Below are 20,711 nucleotides of genomic sequence, written 5' to 3'. Positions count from 1 at the left end.
AAGTGACATTCCTGAAAACAGAACTAATGCTAAATCAATGTCAATTTCTGTCTCTCATCATTTTATTTCGTATCTACATACCCACTTCCTACCTACTGTATTTCATGAACTTTAAGAGGCTCTTAATTGTAAGGGGCACCCTTATTTCATGCACCACAAGGAAAGATAAAAACACTCCAAATTCAACTATGATATGCCACGAATCATATGGTATATATTGATTTAAGGGCTGTTAAAAAATGTAAGAAGAGTGTATCACGGAATTGATGAATTAAGATAAATATAAAACCCATCCTGTTTAGGTCATATAAATATGTATGTACAAACTAGACGGGCCAATTCTTGCTTGCCCAGAGCACCCCTTTGCTGTGTTTCTTCCTGTCGCTGGACCTTCTTCTCCTTTCGTATTCCACACTCCTGGTGTTGCTCTTTCAACTCCCATATGGTTCTAATGAGAGCCAGTTTGATGGCTCCCAGTGGTAAACTCACCCTGAAAACCAGCCAAGGAAAATAGCAGTTCCCAGATGTGGCAAAATAGATGTGGGGCAGTGTCAGGATATCTCTTATGAGCCATGCTAACACCAAGCTCTGAAGTGAGTCTCAGCTCTAGCAGGACCAGGATATGTGAATTTTCCAACAGCTCTCTGCCTGGAGTTCATGCCCCTCCGATGCCCATCAAATGTGACTTCAGCAAGGAGCCATTCTGGACCTGGGTTCTGAAATCCCACTTTTCTGTGAAATCGTCTCTTGTTAGGAAATTAGGTGTTAAAATTATCCCAAACTTAAAATTAAGCCAAAAAGTGATTTCTAATAAGTCTTTCCAATTTTTACTTCTTCCTTGTAACTAACAACCTTGCCGACGATTTATAGGACTCTCTAGGTTTTTTTAAAAAAATTGTTGAGTGATTTCACTTAGTATATTTGGTGTTGATTAATGCCCAGACTCTGTAAAGCTAGATTTAACTTACAAAAGATTTGTAAGTTGCAAATTATTTGTGTTCTCTAGAAAATGTAACTTAATGGTTTTATTTCCTTTTAAGACTTTAATCAGTTTTGTATGTAAGTTTGCAATCTTGTTCTGGAATTTGTTTCTCTGACTGTATACACTTTGATGTCTCCAATTCTTTGAACCAGAGTGAAACAGATCTTTGATATGTGCCTGCTATATCTTTGATATATATATATTTGATATACACCTGCTATATATTGAATCTATTCAACAAGGAGAGATGAATTAAGGGACATGGTAAGGCTTTTTCATAGGTACTAATTGAATACTAATGTATTTAATAAACTGCCTGCCAGCACACCAAGAATAGGTTTAAAAGGGCATAAATATACTTTTAACTTTTCAGAAATAATAGTTCAATAAACCCTTATCTCCACGCTTACTCCTTTGGGAGTGAAACTGAGGCACAAACCAGACAGTGCCGGGCAGTATCTACAAGATCGAAAGAGCTATAAAGATAAAACACAGGGAAATTTGGATTAGTGAATCCATTAAGAAAGGAGGGATAAATCAAAAAGCATGGTAAGGCTTTTTCTTGTACTGTGGCTAAAATAAAGTTCAGCATTTGGTGGGGAATATTTTTCTGGAATACAGGGAGTTTAAGTTCCCAGGGAGACAAATCAAGGAGCTACATGGGGAGGCCAGCCTGCAGGAGACTGACTTTCCAGATGAGTGAACTTCAGATGAGATGTCTGAAATCAGCCCAGCCCATTCTTCTCTCGACACCTATGTCCTTGTTCATGTGGTCTTGCAATCATGCATTGACCCCACCAACATTCATGAGGCAATTGAGTGTTTGGCTGGTCCCTGAGGGAACATGGGCAATGTGACACGGGGTCTCCTGGCTCAGAGGGATCACATATGCTGGTGTGAGGGCTGTGGAGGCAAAAGCAAGAATACCTGTAGGCAGGTGTTTCTTCACTGACTTGTGAACCAATTCCCAACACTTTCTGAGATATGAAGGGACAAAGGGGACATGTTAAAGAGCTGCTTATCTCCCAATCCTGGTTTCCCAGGGGATCGAATCCCATTAGTTCTTCCATTGCTTATTCAACCACTCAATCCAGATGCTCACGTACGTGCATGTCCATTACACCTGCACTTTTATGTAAATATAACACACACACATACAGTGCACACACACGCACACACATACATACAGGTTTGCCTCCTCTACTTCCTCATTTACCAAATTGTTACAAATATCTTTGTCAAAGAGTATGAGGAAGCTGAGGGTGATATCACCATGAAGACAGTGGAATGAGCTAATGTGTTCTAAACACATTGGGAAATAGTGACTCAGGAGGTTCAGGTCCCAAACGTCATCTTCTTTGGTACCCATGTTTTTCTGCAGTCATCTTCAAAAGGTCACTAAATTCTGTAGTCCTTGAGGTCATGGGCTACTTATTATTCACCTCTAATTCCCTACATTTGGACATACAAGCTCCAAGAATGTTGTAGGCTTTCAAGGAATGCCTTTTGAATTCACTGCTCTGGTCACACTGCTGACTTACTTTATCCTTGAGGTAAAAGCTGTCTGAGAACAGGAATCAGGTCTGAAAATAGGATTGGATAAATTGGAGAACAGAATCTCTCAGTTAGAAGCAGACAATGAGAAACTATGCTTTCTACTCATCCTCTCCTCCCCCACCAAGTAGGCATTAGGCAACGTGAAGGTGCAGTCTGTGTTTCTGTTTTAATAAGAAGCGTGAATATCTGTCTTTTTCAATTCTAATTTTAACATCTTTATTGAGACATCATTCACATATTATATAGTTCATTTGTTTAAAGTGTAAATTCAAAGGTTTTTAGTATATTCACAGAGTTGGGCAGTCACCACCACAATTTTAGAACATTTTCATTATTCCAAAAAGAAAACCTGTATCCGTTGACAATAATTTCCCGATTTCTCCCAGCCCACTGACGTACCTGGAAGCTGCTGATATTTCTCAGAGGACAGGCATAAACATAAAAGGAGATGCAGGGAACAGAATCTTGTCCAGGTTCTGGTTCCTCGGATGCCCTAAGTCAGCTCTTCAGGGGTCCAGCTTGGGAGAAGCTGTAACTGACTGAAGCCTCATCCCCTTTCTATTTCCACAGATTTGCATTCTACACATTTCTCATAAATAGAATCATGCAATATGCAGTCTTTTGTGAGTAAGCTCTTTCAAGGATCATCCTCAATGTATCTGTTTAAAATAAATGAATAAATGAATGAAAAACTCCGTCTAGTAAAACCCAAAATCAGAAGTCTGAATAACTAGACCCCTGGCTGACCCTCTACTTCCTGGTAGGAAAGGAGCTCACTCTTCATAAGAGCTGCAAGAAATGATGTCTACTTCCAAAGAGAGTTTTCAAATAATCCACCTGTCTGGTTGAGTTAAGCTCTCTGAGGGTAAAATTAATTCTCCATATAGAGAATTAATTAATCTCTATATATTAATTAATTTTATGTAAGACCTGGGAAAGTACCCAACACACGGCATTAGCTTTTCTTTCAAACACATATTTTTAAGGATCTACCAGGCATAAAATGTCATACTAAGCGCTTTCTTACTTCTCACTTTATATTAGATATACCTAGCTCAGTGAGATAGATATATCTGGTTTATAATGGCCATGACAGATGAGAATTGAACTCATAGTGGGTATCGTAGTGATATTCTAGCAGTTGATAATCATTCCAGCAACTTCTAGATGTTACCCAGTTAGCATATGCACGTTTTATGACTCCAGTAGCAGATTCTGTACAATTTCTCCGACTAAAGGAAATGTTTAGATTTTAGAGGGGATTTTATTTTCAATCGCTATCCTTGCTCTAGACCACAGAGTAAACTCAGATTTAATCCACTGAATCTGCTTGTCATGTGAGTCTGAGGAAACACAGAAACTGAGAGGTCAAGAGGAAGGAGGACTGAGAGCCCAGGCAAGGGAGGGATGCCCAGAAAGAGGCAAGGCTGTGGAAGCCCCTGGGATGGCTGGATCCACAGCAGGACATGGAACAGAAACTGCTCAGGGTGGAGGGAGTCATTGTCACAAAATCAGGAAAAGCGGTGGCTCAAAACTGATGTTTCCTCAGAGGACATGCATAAAAAAGACCCGGGATACAGAATCTTGTCCAGGTGTGGGTCTCTTGGATACCCTAAGTTAACTCTTTAGGGCTATGACTGGCTAAAGCCTCTCTAGATCCCAGCCCCAGAGAGGAGTCCTGGAAGCTCCCAAGGTCTCTTTGGATTACAGGGACTAGGAGGCAGGGGAATGTCAGGAATGACCCAGCACGTGCCTGGTTGAGCAAGAGCCACCTCATCCTCTTCCCAGAGCCAAGTCTGGGTCCTATAAAAGACACATCCACCTCCAGCACCTCATCTACTCTGCCTCCCCAGGGACGTGTCTGTGCTCCTGTGTGTGACCAGGGTGAGTGGAAACCTGGGATACCACAAGGGTATTAGCCAGGCAGAGGGATGGGGATGGAGATAGGCTGGAGAAAGAGATTCGTGTGCTTGTGTTCTGCCATACTGATCAAGAATAGGATTAAGTCTGCCTCAAATCTACTGAGGCTCTGAGGCTTTCTGGGGCTCATATAGGTGGGGATAGATAACTGTTCACATCTTTTCCAATTTTCTGTTCAGTGATTTCACGTTGTTAACTTCAAAACTGCCACGTTGGGCATATTTACTCCACGGAAACTGGCAACTACTTCAAGTCAGTCCCTTTTATCTGGAGTTTTCATTGCAAAATATTTTCCAGAGAAACCCTGGTTGTGTCGTGCAACACCCAGCTTGTCCGTAGGGCTTTTATTAAGGGAATAGGTACTTCAGGGAGCTGTGAATACTCTACTCAGGCTTGTGAGAATAGAGCAATACCAGCTTCCCCCTGAAAGGAATAAAAAGAAGCTCATTCTGTTGATTTTTTTAAATCTGTGTACTTTCATCTGGAAGAAAGATTCAAGTTATTTGTTTCAGGTTACTGATGTGACTGAATGATCTAAATATCGTTCTTCTACTTGTGCATTGATTTTAGAAGGGATATAATATTATCTTTGGTTTTAAATATTTAAAGAGTTTCATTATTATTGTTTAGGTTGACGTAACTCCTGCCAGCATGTCTTGCCAGCAAAACCAGCAGCAGTGCCAGCCCCCTCCCAAGTGCACTCCAAAATGTCCACCTAAGTGTCCCCCCAAATGCCCACCCCAGTGCCCAGCCCCATGCCCACCTCCTGTCTCTTCCTGCTGTGGTCCCAGCTCCGGGGGCTGCTGTGGCTCCAGCTCTGGGGGCTGCTGCAGCTCTGGGGGTGGCGGCTGCTGCCTGAGCCACCACAGGCCCCATCTCTTCCACCGGCGCCACCGCCAGAGCTCTGATTGCTGTGAGAGTGAACCCTCCGGGGGCTCTGGCTGCTGCCACAGCTCTGGGGGCTGCTGCTGACCTGGGCTACCGAGGAGCTCTTGGGACTGAATGGTGAAGATCCTGCTACAGCCTGAGGCTTAACTCTTTCCACTGGCTCTCATTCCATTCGTGGGTCGGCTGGGACCACGAAGCCTCATGGCGCTTCCCTGGAAGAACTTTGTGCTTGATGGAGCATCCCAAATGCATGGCTTCTTTTCCTCCTTTACTTCATGTGATAATAAAGCTTCGATGTTTGACTCACAAATTGTCTTGGTTGCTCTCTTCTCTTCTGAGATTTCTGATTTCCTCCAAAGGTCAGGGCCTCAGAAATTCTCTTCATGAGGCAAGGACAGGACATGAGTAGGTGATACGTGAAAAGCTGCTCCAAGGAACTGATTCCCCCAACTGCAGGGTGGATGGAGCTCTAGAGGGTCAATTCTGGCTACGGCAGCTTTGCCTTTCTCCCCACTAAGCCAGACATATGTTGTAATTTTCTGTGTATTCCAGACGTTGGGAAGGTTGGGAAGCTCTGTAGACTTGTTCTTTTCTAGGGAGAGGAACACATCTCTATGGAGCAAAACTTCCCTGCTGTTAGAATCAGTAGTTAGAGAAAATGATCAAACGAATGTTGAGACCCTTCCTCCTGCAAAGTACAGCCTATACTCACTGAACTCTTTTTCAGGGAGGGTGACTCTGGTTAAGATCAGCCTTTTGACTTGCCGCCTTGGTCACCTGGCTTCTCTTCTTCTCAGTGTTAGATCAGAGTCCCAGGATGCCGTCCTGACACTTGGCTCATGTACTGGGCAGATGTGTGATGAGTGATGGTAATATTTATTCGAAAAATCATGGAGGTCCCACTTAGAAAATATAAAGATTAAAAGGTACAAGACGCTGTAGGGAAGAATAGACCTTTCCTCCTTTAATACTTACCTCCTTTGTCCAGCCACCCTAAGATGTGAAATGGGAGAAGTGTCAGAATAACTGGGGATCTTTAGTATTAATAGGAGAAGAGGATGGAAGCAGGGAGGCAGCAGGGGAAATAAGCACTGGTGCTTCTTAGGTTCAGGCTGACTGGTGTCTACATGAAGATGATGGATTCAATGCAGAGTGATTCTGACAGAGATGGAGCCTCTTATTAAGATGCTCAGCTGCCTCCTCATACTTCTGCTGCTAAGATAAACACCCAGCTATTTAACAAGTCTGAGATTCTGTACTCTGCATTTTAAATCACCCACTGCACTGAGTCACTTTATTTCATTTACTGCTCTTTATCATTTTATTTTATCTTTTTATTTTACTTCAAGTTCTGGGATACATGTGCCGAACGTGCAAGTTTTTTATGTAGGTATATATGTGCCGTGGTGGTTTGCTGCAGCTATGAACTCGTCATCTAGGTTTTAAGGTCCACATACATTATGTATCTGTCCTAATGCTCTCTCTCCCCCTACCTCCCCCAACAGGCCCCGGTGTGTGTTCTCCTCCCTGTGTCCACGTGTTCTCATTGTTTCCCACTTATGAGTGAAAACATGTAGTGTTTGGTTTTCTGTTCCTGTGTTAGTTTGCTGAGGATGATGGTTTCCAGCATCATCCATATCTCTCCAAAGGACATGAACTATTCTTTTTATGGCTGCATAGTATTCCATAGCGTATATGTGCCATATTTTCTTTATCCAGTCTACGACTGATGGGCATTTGGGTTCCTTCCAAGTCTTTGCTATTGTAAATAGTGATGCAATAAACATACGTGTGAATGTGTCTTTATAGCAGAATGATTTATAGTCTTTGAGTATATACCCAGTAATGGAATTCCTGGGTCAAATGATATTTCTGGTTCTATATCCTTGAGGAATTGCCACACTGTCTTCCACAATGGTTGAACTAATTTACAGTACCTCCAGCAGTGTAAAATGTTCCTATTTCTCCACATCCTCGCCAGCATCTGTTGTTTCCAGACTTTTTAATGATCACAATTCTAATTGGCATGAGATGGTATCTCATTGTGGTTTTTATTTGCATTTCTCTAATGACAAGTGATGATGAGCTTTTTTTCACATGTTTGTTGGGTGCATAAATATCTTCTTTTGAGAAGTGTCTGTTCACATCCTTTACCCACTTTCTGATGGGATTGTTTGTTTTATTCCTGTAAATTTGTTTAAGTTCCTTATAGATTCTGGATATTAGATCTTTGTCAGATGGATAAATTGCAAAAATTTTCTCCCATTTTGTAGGCTACCTGTTCACTTTGATGATAATGTTTTTTGAAAAGTTAGCAAAATAGATAGATCACGAACAAAATTAATGAAGAAAAAAGAATCAAATAGACACACAAAAATGATAAAAGGTGTATCACCACTGATCCCACAGGAATACAACTACCATCAGAGGATACTATAAACACCTCTACACAAATAAACCAGCAAATCTAGAAGAAATGGATAAATTCCTGGACACATACACCCTCCCAAGACTAAACCAGGAAGACATCGAATCCCTAAATAGACCAATAAGAACTTCTGAAATTGAGGCAGTAATGAATAGCCCACTAACCAAAAAAAGCCCAGGACCAGATGGATTCACAGCCGAATTCTACCAGAGGTACAAAGAGGAGCTGGTACCATCCCTTCTAAACTATTCCAAACAATAGAAAAAGAGGGACTCCTCCCAAATTCATTTTATGAGGCCAGCATCATCCTGATTTCAAAACCTGGCAGAGACACAACAAAAAAAGAAAGTTTCAGGCTGATATTGCTGATGAACATTGATTTGAAAATCCTCAATAAAATACTGGCAAACCGAATCCAGCAGCACATCAAAAAGCTTATTCATTACAATCAAGTGGGCTTCATCCGTGGGATGCAAGGCTGGTTCAACACATGCAAATCAATAAACGTAATCCGTCACATAAACAGAATCAATGACCAAAAAAAAAACACATGATTATCTCAATAGATGCAGAAAAGGTCTTTGATAAAATTCAACACCCTTTCATGCTAAAAACTCTCAATAAACTAGGTGTTGACAGAACTATCTCAAAATAGTAAGAGCTATTAATGACAAACCCATAGCCAGTACCATAATGAATGGGCAAAAGCTGGAATCATTCCCTTTGAAATCCAGCACAAGACAAGGATGCTGGCTTTCACCACTCCTATTCAACATAGTATTGGAAGTTCTGGCCAGAGAAATCAAGCAAAAAAAAGAAACAAAGTGTATTCAAATAGGAAGAGAGGACATCAAATTTTCTCTGTTTGCAGACAACATGAGTGTATCTTTACAAAACCCCATCATCTCAGGCAAGCAGAGAGCCAAACCTTGAGTGAACTCCTCCCATTCACAATTGTTACAAAGAAAATAAAACACCTAGGAATACAACTTACAAGGGAAGTGAAGGACCTCTTCAAGGACAACTACAAACCACCGCTCAAAGAAATAAGAGAGGACACAAACAAATGGAAAAACATTCCATGCTCGTGGGTAGAAAGAATCATTATCGTGAAAATGGCCATACTGCCCAAAGTAATTTATAAATTCAGTGCTATTCCCCTCAAGCTACCACTGATTTTCTTCACAAAACCAGAAACAACTATTTTAAATTTCATATGAAACCAAAAAAGAGCCCGTATAGCCAAGACAATCCTAAGTCAAAAGAACAGAGCTGGAGGTATCACACTACCCGACTTCAGACTGTTCTAAAGAGATACAGTAACCAAAATAGCATGGTACTGGTACCAACTAAATATGTAGACCAAAGGAACAGAACAGAGACCTCAGAAATAACACCACGTGTCCACAACCATCTGATCTTCCACAAACCTGTCAAGAACAAGCAATGGGGAAAGGATTCCCAATTTAATAAATGGTGCTGGGAAAACTGGCTAGCCATATGCAGAAAACAGAAACTAGACCCATTCCTGACATCTTATACAAAAATTAAGATGGATTAAAGACTCAAACATAAAAACTAAAACCATAAATACCCTAGAAGAAAACCTAAGCAATATCATCCAGGACATAGGCAAGGGCAAAGACTTCATGACTAAAACAGCAAAAGCAATTGCAACAAAAGCCAAAATTGATAAATGGGATCTAACGAAAGAGCTTCTGCTCAGCCAGTCTCATTATTAACTGAAATTTCAAGTCTCTGACCAGTAGTAATTTTGTTCTTCTAAAATATGTACATTGGCCATTTCTATAAATTTTATAGTATGATTTTAAATTTTGTTTTCAATTTTCAAGAGTTTTTGTAAGGCCAGTTGCTTCGCAGGGGGCTCGGACACACCCCCTCCCTTGGGGGGAGCTCGGACACACCCCCTTCCCTCTCCAGGAGCTTGGACACCACCCCCGCCACCACCTGGGAAAAAAGCCCCGCCAGGACCTACCTGATACTATTTTGTCCTATCTGGGCTCCACTTCTTGCCTGCCATTTTGTCTTCCTGCTTACTATTTTGTCTTATCTGGGCCCCACTCCCTGCCATTTTGTTCCATCCAGGCCCCACTCCCCTCCATTTTGTCCCACTCACCTTGGGCACAGCTAATTAAACGCTTTCACTCTCTATAAAACCCCACGTCTAAGCAGAGTCTGCGACTTCTCAGGCCCTTCCTGTCAGACCGCAGAACCTCACCCAGGAGCCTGAATAAATTCCTTCGCATTGGATTATTTTCGTGCTGGCCTCAGTTTCTTCATTTTAAATGCGGCAAGAACCCAAGAACAAACCTTACACTTTTGATATATCACGGATATTGACTTTGATCTGTCTTTATTAAAATATTTAATGCATCAGATTTAATTGACTCTGTTTATAATAACTTTTGTTATGAAACATTTTTAGTTCTTATATACTCAAATATGACTTTCTTTGCTTTTATAGCTTCAGGGTTTCTTGAGTTGGTTAAAAAGTTTTCCTTTGTCCTTAGTGTTTACATGTCAGCAAGCAAAACAAACAAAAAAACCCAAACAATATAAAATGGAACACCAAGCAGGAGACATAAGGTGGCCTGGGGCATGTGAAGTCTGGCCTACAGAGAGGTGGACACCCAAGTCTGCTTTCAGGGAACCCTGTCTTAAGTAAGGGCAACTCACTGGCCCTTCCCTTCCCCAAAAGGCCTGCTACCTGGGCCTCCATGTGCTCCTTTCATGGTGAACATTCTCTTTTCTCTAACCATCTACACACAGGATAATTTCCAATCTATTTGTTTTTCATTGCATCTTACCTTGTGTTTGGCATGTGTGCACATGTGTTAGAATTTATGTTCTAGTGCTATCACAGGAACTCAAAATTACAGCAATTTAAAAAAGAAAGCAGCCTATTTCCACTCATATATGATGAAGTCACAGGTCAGTAGTCCATGGCTGGTATGATGGTTCCACGAAGTCTTCAGAGATGGATACCCCTCTGTCTTCTCATTTCATTGTTAGTGGTTGTTTTCTGGGAGGCAGTTGGTGATCTCAGGGTAGACATCTGATGGAGTTCTGATCTGCAAGGTTGTGCTTCCGGTAAGAAGAAGGAGAAAGGATGGGTAAAAGGCTCTGAACATAGCAAAGCCTCTTACCTGAGCTTTCCTAAAGCCCCAACAGCTTCCTAAATCTCATTTGTATGTGAGTATGTATATGAGGCTGCTTCTATGTACAAGGGAGATGAAGAAATATAAATTTTGATATCTGGACATGGTCTGGTTCTGGACAAAATATAAAGATGTAAGTTAAGAATGAAGGAGGCACGTATATTGGGCACACATACAATCAAGTTATTCTTGATATATGTTCTTGATATAGTTCTTGATATATCAAGTTGTTCTTGATACATGTTCTTGATATAGTTCTTGATATAGTTTGACCTGCAGAGAAGACGGCTGTATTGCTGGGGATCTGGAAATAATGACGCAGACTCTCTGGGTGCACTGCACTTGACTTTTAACACCAACATTCAGGAACGTCATGGCCACAGTTCCACCTACATGGGCTCTGACACATGCGCTGAGGCAAGCCTGGGTGGAAGGTTGATTCGGCATGGGAACTGCCTGCCTGTGGCTGATTTCTGGAGTGCTGTGGGGAGCTCCTGGAGACGGGTACAAGAACTGGCTAATGGACGCCTGGGGGAGGCTCAGGGTTACTTCTGCCTGTCTTCCCACTCTAATCCACCCAACACCCAGACGTGGGCCAAGGATCAGGGGTCTGGATCATCTCTCAAGGGCAGGAAGAGGGTGAGGCTCTGAGAAGAAGTGTGCAAGCAGAAAACTTCTTTGGTGTTATGGCTGGATAGCTAGAGAGGGAAGATGGCTGATGATTAAGTCTGAGTTGGGTTATTGGAAATATGACCCCAGTGAGGAGAGTCAGCGGTAACCAGGACACACTGTGAAAAGGAAAAGCTCGATGGATTGTCACCTGTGCCAGAATCCCCAGAGAACACTTTCACCTCCACATTAAGTCAAAGTGCTACCTGGTCATCCTCTTGAGTCCCCAGAAGGTAAGCCCAGAAAGAAGGGAGAATAGAAAAGGAGTTTTGGGCCAGGATGAATTATTTTGTGTGTGGTTATCTCCACTCAGACCCTCTGAGATCCACAGCAGTGCCCAAGAGCCGTGGCGCTGCTCTCTCGGAGTCTCCAAGCTCTGTGACTGCTGCCTCCGCAACTCCACAGGCAAGGTCAGCTGGCTCTGCGGTGCCTGTGCTAACTCCAGGAGCAGCTGCTCACAGAGCAGGACCAACAGTACCCACTGTTGCATCTTACCTTGCAGGGGCTAAGAAAAACTCAGGAGACTGAGGGGACAGCATATTGGCAGGCTCTTGGGAGGGACTCTTACTGTTGCTGGCTCAGTTGGCAGGATATCTCGACATGAGTTAAGCCGAAAATGAATTCAGCAGTAGAACACATGTGTAAACCTAGAATAAGGATACCTTTCTTTTTCTAAACAATTTTCCCTCTGCTTGTAAGTAATTGGCAAAATGATTAATATTCAGAAAGACAGTCCCATGTTACCATTTCAAGGCTGCTCATTGGCCTTGCTAGGTCAGATTTCAGTCCTAGTCAATCCCCATGCTGGTTGCATTGCTCCATTTCCACATGTAATTCAGAACAACGTACAGTAATTGTAGAATTATGTAATTCAAAACTTTTGTACTTGTTATAAAATATGTACTCTTGCAAGTGTTTTATGTGTAACTCAACCAAAGAAACAATTAATTTATACAACATTAGGTAATTACAGTTATTTTCCACACTTCATAGGTGAAAAAACAGAGGCACAAACAATTTTGGGGAACATTTTTAAGGTTCTATGGCAAGTACCTGGTTCTCAGAATCCAAATCTAGATGATTTAGCTACAGAGTCTGTGATCTCAAGCGGCTCTCTACAGTTAAACTGGGAAGGCCTGCACTACTTACTGTGTGAAATTCAAGCAGCATATGATAAGTTCTTCTCAACAAGCTAGACTTAAAGCAGGTACTCCCTAATTTTCCTGCCTGACATACTAATGTTTCTGCACTAGTTCCCGTACCGCACACAATGACGCACTATTTCTCACGCCCTTCTCTTTACCCATGTCCCTCTGTCGTTTCTGAAGATCCACTCTCCCAGAGGGGCTCTCTACTTGTCTGCCCCATTCCTGATTAGGGCCCCTTCCTTGGCTTCTCTGAATAAACTCACAATAACGATAGACCAAGAAGAGGACAGGTACCTGAGAAGTAAAAACAGAGGAAGGACCAACACCGGGCTCAAGGAGGCCTCATATAGAGGGTCCTGGAGCAGGTTGTAGGGTTTATTCTGGCTCTAGGAGGAGCAGGGTACGATTCTTACACATTAAAGGTACATGCTTAGATATTCTTGTCTCTACCTCTTTGGAAAATCCTGGGAGATTCCAGGATACCCCACCAGCTTTTTGTGCCCAGAAGTTATAAATGTCTTCAGCAGGAATCTAGCCACTGGGCAATAGTTTCAGGGACCCAGGTCACTATGCAGCCATCCCTTGTTAGGAAACTATTGCTCCCCACCTCACCTCCGGGTCTGCTCTATGAGCTGGTGACTTGGGACTGGGGTTATCTGTTTTCAGTGGGAAGGAGAGATTGTAATGAGCTAAGAGATGCATTTTACAAGAAGAAACTATAAAATAATCAACCTACTAATTGCAGAAGCTGAAGGAGAGGGGTGGATGACATTGGTAAGTTCCCATTCCTGGTGAATAAGAGAGGAAGTACCACAAAGAGAGATGAGTAGGTTTTGTGATAGAGTTTAGTTTGAAGTCACAGCAAAATCTTTGCCTCTTAGGAGACATGTGACAGGATCAAACTGTCTCTTAGAAGACATTTGGCAGGATCCATTTCTGGGCAAAGGGGAGGTGGCTTATTTTAAATAACTCCCAAGCAATTAATCTAATAACATTTCATTCATCCATCTAATCAATGTTCTATGGTCAACTGCTAGACTCCCCAAGAAAAGAAACAAGAAGTAAGACCTGATTCTGAGCTTATGCTCTGGTGACTTGATGACTATGCACATAGAGCCAAGAATACCTAGAATTCTTACGTGTTGGTGTCAAAGACTACGAGCCTGATCCCGGAAGTGGCTGATCATACTTTATCACAAAAAACATGGAAGGACATTTTGTCCCCTGAGACTGGCTTCCTGAAAATGAGGCACATATCAGCTTTGCGGTCTTCTCTCCAGCTGCTGTGTGACAAGCCACACTGCTGTGCTCGTCACTGTCCTTGCAAACACACCTTCATGCACATGCTGCACACACACACATACACACACATTCATAGAGGCACAGCCCATCCCATTCTCTTCCTTCATGGTTACTATCATCTTTGTCAAGGAGAATGAGGAACCTCGCATGACATTTACTCAGGCATTGTCAGGTGATCCAGCATCCCAGCAATCTCCCTGGGAAACAGACTCATTGTGTATGCACACAGATTTCACAGAGGTCTTCAGAATGTCCACTGAATTGTGAATTTCTAGAGGTCACACAATACACACAGTGTTTGCCTCTATAAACGTGTTTGGAACAGATGGGCACTGAATACCCACTAGCTGACAAAACAGTATATTTTTGATTAATTGCTATGTTTTGATATCAACATTTTTCACTCTTGACCTGAAGACCCTCAAGGGTAAGGGACTACATCTGAGACTAGAAAATAAAACTATTGGAGATGGGGCATCTCTTAGTATAATAGAAACGTAAAGATCATACACTTCTACCTTCTAGACCAAGGGTATATGAAAGGAAGGACTATCTTTTTCAGAAGCTGTATTCTAACTTACACCACACAGTAGGCTGTCAGTAAATGTTCAATGGATGGATGAAATAAATTGATTAATGGATGAATGTATCTAATCCAAAATTATATCAGATTCCATACTCTCCTGCCATTCACCAAAACAAGATTGAATAAATCATTTGATTCCCATCACCCTCTTGACTAGAAATAATTACACGTCTCAAAATCCTGAATGCACACTGTGTACTCCTAAGAGAGTTTTTGCTAGCCTACCTATATTTTTAAATAGAATTTTCAAAGATAGGAACTGAATATTGTCCATTTTTCTGTCTCACACACTGTCCCCGTTCTTTTAAAACTGACATTGTTTAAGTGTCTTTCTTGTGACTTATCACGTGCTAAGCCTCACTTGATGGAACAAACAATCCAGAGAGGAAGGTGCTAATAGGCCTGTATTATGGTTGAGGATTTATATTGTCTAAATAAAGTCTTTGATGTCACTGGGCTCACAAACACATGGCTCTTCTGATTCCAATTCAAGAAACTATTGCCTTGTTTTAAAAACAGCCTGTCACATGGTAGACATTTTAATTTAAGGGAAGAATTTTAGTCACAATGACCATCACCACCAAATCTGAGGAAACCATCTTGATTCACTTATTGATCTTGTTAGCAGGGTTCTGTGGGCTACACAGGGACATGGGGTCAGGAATGAGGGTCTGACCAGAAGGGGAGGAACGTATTCTAGGAAGGAAATGGTCTCTGACTCAATGCCACAAAGAAACCAGCCTGGCTATGGAAGCAGGGCTTGGAAAACTATGCTTGGGGATGGGAAGAAGCTGGAATAGCACACTTCCACAAGGAAGCTATGGCAAGGATCTCTGGTGTTCTCAGAAGTCACTATTTGAGCCTTTGTCCATGCACTAGCTCCTTAAGAATCTCCCAGCAGCTCCTTGAGGACCCAGCCTGGGGGAGGCTGTGACTGGTTAAACCTTCTCTAGACCCCAGCCCCAGAGGGAGGTCCTGGGAGCTCCCAACGCTTCCTTGGATTGTAGGGACAAGAGGCAGGGGAATGTCAGGAATGACCCAGCTTGTGCCTGCTTGTGCAAGAGCCACCTTCTGCCCTTCCCAGAGCCAAGCCCGGGCCTATAAAAGACATATCCAGCTCCAGCCCCTCATCTGCTCTGACTCCCCAAGGACGTGTCTGTGCTCCTGTGTGTGACCAGGGTGAGTGGGAACCTGGGAGACCAGAGGGGACAGGGGAATCGGAGGATGAAGGGAAGCTTCTGAGAGTTGTGTCTTTGATTCTGTGCTCTCATGTGCAGGAAAGACACAGTCTGACTTGAGTTTCTGGAAATCTTGCCTTGGGCTGGGTGAAATGTGGATCTGACAGACAGTTCAGTCAAGGGCTTATTCTTATGTTTAAAAAATGGATACTTTTTTGGGTGTGAACACTTTATTCAAGCTCATGAAGATTAGAAGACGCTGCCTATCTGTGAAAAGATAGAATAAGAAGATTAGTATTATATCTAATTTTCAAATATGTATTTTCATCCAGCAGGAAAGATTTGTTTTCTTTCACTTGTTGATATATATCTGTGTAAATGTGTATACAGATACACACACTGAATATTATTCACTCTCACTGTATGATTTAGTTTTAAAAGAGATAAAATTGCCATCCTTGGTTTTCCACAGCTAAAGCATTTGATTATTTCAACTTTCAGGTTGAATAAGTCCCTCTGAGATGTCCTGCCAGCAAAACCAGCAGCAGTGCCAGCCGCCTCCCAAGTGCCCCCCAAAATGCCCACCCAGTTGTCCACCCCAGTGCCCAGCCCCATGCCCACCTCCTGTCTCTTCCTGCTGTGGCTCCAGCTCTGGGGGCTGCTGCAGCTCTGGGGGTGGCGGCTGCTGCCTGAGCCACCACAGGCCCCATTTCTTCCACTGGCGCCGGCACCAGAGCTCTGATTGCTGTGAGAGTGAACCCTCCGGGGGCTCTGGCTGCTGCCACAGCTCTGGGGGCTGCTGCTGACCAGACCTTGAACATCACAGAGAACCCCTTGTGGAGAAACTTGCAGCCAGGACCTATCCCAGAGTGATGCTTCTCCTGACCCTTTTTTCCCTTTCCATGGGCTGACACACCCTGTGAAGTGTTTGGTCTGTTGTCACGGCCCAAGAACCTATCCTGGGTCCTGATCTCCCCTTCCCGCTTTACCTCGAGCAACAGTGAAGCTCTGTTGCCTCTTCGTGAAGTATCCTGGCCATTGTCAAATATTTTACTCTTTTCAAATCCCTTGAAGTCCAGTGCCCCAGCCATATACTTTTAAGGATCGTTTGGTCAGAGTGGAATGTGAGAAAGAGGTATGGTCGAAGCGATCTCCAGACGGGCAATGCTGAAAGAGCAGCGTCACAATAGGGCTTCTCAATGGGACCACCTGTGTGCACTTGGAGACTGTGAGATGTGGACCCTCTCAGCCCAGGCAGGGGCCTGAACGGCCTGACAGCCCCAGGGCTGAGCACTGCTAGCCATGCGCTGCTTGGTCAGTTTAACCCACCATGTTGAATGCAACTTATTTCCATTTTCTCTTTATGTCATGATATCAAAGTTAGAAGAATCTTTGGCACTTCAAGCAAAAGGGTATATTTAACAGAATTCTTTTCATCTGATTTAAAATGCTTGGCATGAGAATCAGAACCCTTAGGAGCAAGTTTAAATGACAACTCTGCCTCTCAACTACTCTCCAGGGAGGAGGAGTCTGCCCAGTTCTTGCTTTCTTTCCTGTTTCAGCCTCTCCACTAAACAATTGTTAAATAAATACTTAAGTAATGTGAGGCTGAAGGAACACCTCAGTATGGGCCTGCCCAGTCCCTCTGACTCAGTCCATGGCTAAGTGAGACAGCCTGAGCCTTGTCCCACTTTCACTGCTGCATCTGTCTCACTGCAAAGGCTCAGGCCTGGAGAACATGAAGGACAATTATGAGAAATACTAGTCTCAAAAAATATACATAAAACAAGAAAGAAAGAAAGAGAAAGAAGAAAGAAAGCTTTAGATTTCTTGGTTAAGAGATCTTTTTTCATGTTCTTAAATGATACACATAGTCCTCAAAACTTTCTGCTAAGGTTTCATTTGCTTGCGGTTTTACTTCCTAATTTGTTACTATATTTCATTTTTATTGTGAAATATATCCTATATACAAAACAATAAATAAAATATACCTATGTAATTTAAAAAGAAACACATATAATACCACAATGAGAATAAGAAAGAGAAGACTGCTAGAACTCCCCAGGTGCCCCATATGCCCCAATCATTGTCATTCTCTTTAAAAAACAGATAACCCATGAACCAGATGTGATTAACACTCATCTGATTAACTCTCCTTGTGGAGAGCACCATTCATGAGGGATCTGACCCCGTAACCCAACACCTCCCATCAGGTCCCACTTCCAACACTGGGAGTCACATTTCAACATGAGATCTGGAGGGGACAAATATCCAAACCATATCAATTATCTTTACAAAATCTTACAAATCATGTAAAACTTGGAAGATACAACATTTATACCACATCTGGCCTCAAATTTCTCAAAAGAATAATAAACCAATATTAATTATAAACAAATATATGAAAGTCACAAGCTAAATGCTAAGTAATCAGATCAGCAACATGTAAAAAAAGAATATATTTTGTCCAATTACTGATTAAGCTAGGAATGCAAGATTTGTTTATCATTAGAAAATATATTTCTTTTATTTTTTTCAGATGGAGTCTCTCTCTGTTGCCCAGGAGCGCAGTGGCATGATCTCTGTTCACTGCAACCTCCACTTCCTGGGTTCAAGTGATTCTCCTGTCTCAGCCTCCTGAGTAGCTAGGATTACAGGTGGGCACCACCATGCCTGGCTAATTTTTGTGTTCTTAGTAGAGGTGGGGTTTCACCATGTTGGTCAGACTTGTCTCAAACACCTGACCTTGTGATCTACCTGCTTCAGCCTCCCAAAGTGCTGGGATTACAGGCATGAGCCACCGCTCCCAGCCTATATTTCTCTATATTAACATATTAAGAGAATGGAGCAATGACAAAAACTAATTAAATCTCAGCTTTTATGGAGCCTTCACTCTCCGTGAAAAGAAAGACTACAAATAGATAAATTGTAATGTGTTGACAGGTTTGAAGTATATAAGCAGAGTAGAGATGGAGAATAATGGTGTTTATGTTTTGTTTTCTATTGTAGTCAAGGTGTATCGAGAGGTGACATTTAAGCAGAGGGCTCAGTGAAATGAGAGAATGGCCCAATTTACTATTTAGATGAAGAAAATTCTTCCAGGTAGCTGGAAGAGCAAGTGTAATAAGTATGCTTGGTATGCTTCAGGATTAGCAAGTGGGGCAGAGCCGGCAGAACCCAGTGGTTGAGATAAAGTGGATTAGACAATAACGTCCAAGCGTGTAAGTAGGATTGGATGGGACCGTGTATACCATAGCAAGGACATGGATTTTGTTCTAAGTGTGATGGAAGCACTGCTTTAGCTGCATCCCACAAGCTTTGATGGTCTGTGTTTTCATTTTTATTCAAAATAAAACTATTTTCTAGTTTTCCTCATGACTTCCTCTTTGATTTATAGGTCATATAGGTAAAATTAATTTTAATAATATATTTTATTTAAGCTAGTATATTCACAATTTTGCATTTCAGCATGTAATCAATCTAAAATGTTAGTGAGATATTTTACATTTAAAACAATTTTATGTCTTCAAACTCAGTGTTACACTATGGCACATCTCAATTCAGACTAGTTATATTTCAAGGGTTTTATCATCTCATGTGGCTAGCGACTACTGTACTGGACAGAGCAGGGCTACCTACACCAATAGCTTTCATCTCTGTTTGCACAACACAATCAACCGGTGACCATTTAAAAAACACCAATGCTGGGGCCCCGTTCCCAGAAATTGTGAATTAATTAGTCTACAGTTGAGTCCAGGCATCTTTTTTTAGGATTGCCTACTAAAACCACTGGTGTAACCCCTAAATTTTCCTTTATTCACACCATGTTTCTTCTGTGTTAAGGTTCAGCATCACTGTCTAACTTCTCAGGTGTTTCTGTTTCTCTCTCCGGTTCTACTGTGTGAGCTTCTGAGGACAGGAACAAGGTTAACTCATCTGTATTTGTTACATAACGGGGCAGTGCTGCTCACAGATTAAGAGCTCAGATGTGGTAGGTCATTGCTTGTTACCACAGCCTTCTGTAGCTGATGATCCACTTGCTATAAACACCATCAACAGGGGCAACGGGTTGGGAGACAGAGATGGAAAATGGGAGGACATTGCTACAAAAATACTTGCTGGAAAATTTGCCCTCCACAACAATTCCATTCTTGCTGTCTAATGTTCATTTGCTGAGTTAGTAACAGCACGAGATACTATAAAAGTAGGTAATTTCTGCCTTTACAGAGAGGAAATATAGACTGAGAATTTAGTCATCTTTCTTGTCATCATTATTAATGTCTTCGTGTTCATTAATATCAGCTAACTTTGTCATCGTTAAGCATCTACTTTACGTAGTAGGTATTTCCAGAAGTACCTTGTGATTATATATGTACATAAGTATATCATGTATGATATACATAAGGAGAAAGAGAGAAATCAATCTTAATGGATTGCATAAAGACTTGTATCCTATCTAAACCTTTTGAGAATGAGAGCAACACACACCAAATTTCTTTTTCTTGTTGGTTTAGGGTGTTTTGATGAGTAAAAGGGAACAGTTTTTTTCTGTGACAAGAAAAATATTTTCCTCATAATGATCTTCTTGTATGTTTTTTGAGGAAAAAAATAGTCCTTTTTTAAAAAGAATTGCAATAAATACATGTCTCTGTGTGCGTGTGTGTGTGTGTGTGTGTGTGTGTGTGTTTGACAGACAGATACGTTCACAAAAGGTTCCTGAATTGGTAGAAGTCTCAAGTCTCTGACCTGTGCTCATGAGCTACTTAAATGTGGCAGAATCACATATACAACTCACAACAGAAAAACTCAGAAATTCGTACTTAAAAGGCCACTTGATGGTGACACATTCCTTGGTGATCCAAATAGAAGTAGAG

This window comes from Aotus nancymaae, unplaced genomic scaffold, assembly GCF_030222135.1.
Source record: "Aotus nancymaae isolate 86718 unplaced genomic scaffold, 86718_ANA_hifiasm-v0.15.2.pri h1tg000108l, whole genome shotgun sequence".
Taxonomy (NCBI): Eukaryota; Metazoa; Chordata; class Mammalia; order Primates; family Aotidae; genus Aotus; species Aotus nancymaae.
Note: the sequence above shows the minus strand (reverse complement) of the source record.